Here is a 4,087-nt window from a genome sequence, read left to right as displayed (position 1 = left end):
GTCTGCAGAATAGTGATGATATTAAGGAATATTTGTTCCCTTGAAAATTGTCTGAGATTTGATGACAAAATCACCCACCAAGAAAGAAAAAGAACCAATAATCTGACTGCTATCCTTTCAGAGTTTGATAGGTTTGTAGGCAATTGCCAAGCAATTTACACATCATCTGAATACATGACAATTGATGAACATCTTCTAGCATTTCATGGTGGCTATAGCTTCAGGCAGTGTATTCCTCATCGAAACTTCAAAGTATGGCATAAAAACGTATTCCCTTGCCTTTCTAAGACTTCTTATCCTTTCAATTTAGAAATCCAGCTATGAAGTTCTTATTCATATAGTAATAAACCAAACAATGCAATGAGCAGATTCATTGTTCCCATCACCCAAACTAATGAGAGTGTGAAGTTTGCCAGTTGCCTTACCAGTTTCTGATTGATGCTATGTTTACTAACTGACCACAAGTTCACCACAAGCATAGGAATTGTGCACAGGAATAAGGCAAAAATTTCCAATGAAATGTTGAAATTTCAATAGCGTAGTTTAATCTTTGGATTTCAGACAGATGCAAATAATTTCCTTGCATATGGCAAAGAAAAACAAACTGATATTACTGAGGTCAACATTGCACCTTGACGGAAATTTTTCTTTTCTTTTCTCTTTTCTTTTCTTTTCTTTTCTTTTCTTTTCTTTTCTTTTCTTTTCTTTTCTTTTCTTTTCTTTCCTTTCCTTTCCTTTTCAGAACTGGGGATTGAACTCAGGCCCTTGTGCTTGCCAGGGAAGCTCTTATTCTACTGAGCCATCTCCCCAACCCCAATGATGGAAATAATGAAAAGGAAACACTGATAAAGCAAAAGCCTGAGATGGTAAAGCAAAAGCCACAGTGTAAGCTCTCCTTTCATATTTGATATTTTATGTTATCACTATCTTATTTTTTCCTAAGCACACATTGTAAAGTATAGTAGAGAGTTCCTGGAAAAAACAACTTCTTACAACAAAACCAAAAATGGAGTGGATGCTGCGCAGAGTTATGCAGCAACTCATGTGATGCCACTCAAAACCCAAACTGTTGGCCACTGTTTGTATTTTACTCAATCCTAAACGTCTGTAGCACAAATAATTTGATAGTTTACCAAGCAAATAAAAGTTACCATAGAGAACTTTCTTAAAAGGGGAGGACTGGAACTCAGAAGAAATAATTTTTAGCAGAAGAAAATCCATCCTCTCAGGGAACTCGACAAAATTTTGTGGCACGCAGTGTAAGCTGGCAGGTGCAACATCACAAAGTCAGTGAAAAAAGCAAAAATATACCAACTGTTCTCTGTAGAAAAGACGAGAAAACAAAACATAGATGCTATCACTGTAAGTGGTACTTGCATGTGGAACGTGAAGCCTACCTTGGGTGTGACAGTTGAAGTAGATTATTTCTGTGGCAGATTTTTATGTATATTTACATTATAGTTCATGTAGGAATTCATTTCTGATGTTATCAGTTAGGTTTTGTAAGCAAAAAAGTTACTAATGTGAAATGTTGGTGTCTATGCTAAGCTCTCCTTTCATATTTGATATTTTATGTTATCACTATCTTATTTTTTCCGAAGCACACATTGTAAAGTATAATAGAGAGTTCCTGGAAAAAACAAGAAGAGATGTGAGGTGACAATAATGGCCTGCCGTACAGGAAAGGACATTAAGCACTTGTGCCATCAGGGTAAGAAAGCTAAGCACTTGTCCTGTCAGTGTAAGTGAGACATGTTCATGGAACACACAGTTGTCACGTATGAAGACTATCTTGGATGTGACAATTGAAGCAAAGGTTATTTTATTGTAGCCTTTTGTTTGTATTTACACTGAAGTATAAATACATTCACATAGAAATTTATTTCTGACATTCTAGGTTTTGTAAGCAAGTAAACAACGGATATGAAAAGGTTGATATATATTGTAAATGTGCAATAGATATTAAGTATTTAATGTTATTCATATTCTATTTCCTGTGAACTATGCTTTGTAAAATGTAACAAATTTCTGGCATAACTGCAAGTCAAGTGAAATGTCAATTATGCTTTTCAAAAAGACCAAGAAAGTAAAACACATGCTCTTAGTGTAAAAGATATGAGTATATGGAGAGTGCTGCTGTCATGGGTGTAATAATTGAAATAAAGATTACCATTTTGTAGAGTTCTTGGTTTTTTGTTTTGTTTTGTTTTGTTTTGTTTTGTTTTGTTTTGCGGAACTGGGGATTGAACTCAGGTCCTTGCTCTTGCCAGGGAAGCGCTTATTCCACTGAGCCATCTCCCCGGCCCCTGTAGAGTTCTTTAGGTATTTTCATTGAAGTTCACATAAGAATTGATTTCTGTTGCTGTAAGAATCTATAAACCTAAAAACAGATGACATTGCAAATGTTGGTGCTTTTTATGGATACTCAAAAAATATAAGAAACTCAATATGTTAATTTTTATATTTTTGCCTGTTAATCACCATTATTCAGTGTAATAAATCTATAAAATTAAAATTAAAAATATGTCAATAGAAATTTTTAAATAATAAGCGTGGCTATTACAAGCTCACATTTCTGTGCTTTTAGGACAGAATTTGTGTTAAAATCCTTGGGCTAACACACCTTGTTTGCCAGGCCACACCTGCCTTGCAGCCAAGGAACCATGGTAGCAATCCTCTGAAATTCTTGTGTCAAAATAAACCTTTCTTCTCTGCTGTGGATGTTGGGTACTTTGTCCCGCTAAAGGGAGATGTGAATGTTTTAATAACTAAATAGTAGCAGACAAGCCTTTGAGTTTTTGTCCAACTTTCTGGGTAGTTATTAGTAGCCACATCTAAACAAACTCAAGGCTTATATTTAAAAGCCCTCTTCTACACAAGTTTTACAACGTCCTTCATAGTTTTGTTTTTGACTGTAACAATTTGTTAATTATTTCTTGACAGTTTTTATACAATAGCATTTACCTATCTGGAAAAAATGTTCACTATTTAATATAGGCAAATTCCAGGTACAATATACATCCTACTAATTGATTCTGAAGGGAGAGATACAGATTCCAAGCATAGATCAGGACAGCGTCTCTCCCAGTGCATCTAGAGCTAAGCCATCAGTTGTGTGGAATATTACATGTAAACGTAGTATTCTATTTTGCATTGTTTATCACTTACAGGTGCAATAAGAAGACTTTACGTTAGCACAAGTTTCCCTTAACTAGCCAAGGGAAAAGCTGGGTCCGAATGATTATCAGAAATAAAGTCAGAGCCCTTTTATTTAGTTTCAATATTATACATTTGGAGTTGTGGCTCATATACCATGCATGAAGAGGGAATAGGTTAATTCCTTAAGGGAGGTCTCCTAAAGAACATACTTGCCTGACTTTAGAGTTCTTTAGATATCTTTATTCCACATGGAATACCATATGGGCAATAGACATTTTGAACAGAAATAAGGTTATTTAAAATTATCTAGGCCCATTCCCAGTGAAATTTGCATCCTTGACACAAGATTAGTAAGTTGGAATTCCCAGTTTAGAACCAAAGAAATTAAGCAATTTTAATGTTTGCTACTGTTAAACCCATATTCCTGACAAGAACAAAGCCTGAATCTATCCTCAGAACAAACTAAAACAGCAGATTGAATGCACAGTCCGTAGATAAGAGTAGCTGTTTTGCTTAATAGTGTTTCTTTCAGTGGTGATCATTAGCTTGGACATGTTGGGAAGGACACTTTGGCAGCCTATGCAAGAGCAAGTCATGGTGTGCTAGTCTCTGGGCAATCCTACAGTGCTTAGGAAACAACTTTTGTACAAATATTCAAATAGACATATTCCACCCTAAAATCACACCTGGTATCTATACAAATTTCTGTTTTTTTATCTTTTTGTCAGCCTGAATGCTTGCTTAAACATAAGCAGTTTAGTCCTTTGAGTTGAATTATTTTTAGGGAAATATTCATATGCTAAGCGATGGGCTTATCCATTTGATTTGTAGACTTCTGGATATCTGTCAGATATGACTCTTCAAGAAATTACAGTGAATCACAGTTTCTGAAACCATTTTACATGGTTTTTCCTGAGAATGCATCTTT

This window comes from Octodon degus, unplaced genomic scaffold (assembly GCF_000260255.1).
Source record: "Octodon degus isolate 3935 unplaced genomic scaffold, OctDeg1.0 scaffold00143, whole genome shotgun sequence".
Classification (NCBI taxonomy): domain Eukaryota; kingdom Metazoa; phylum Chordata; class Mammalia; order Rodentia; family Octodontidae; genus Octodon; species Octodon degus.
Note: the sequence above shows the minus strand (reverse complement) of the source record.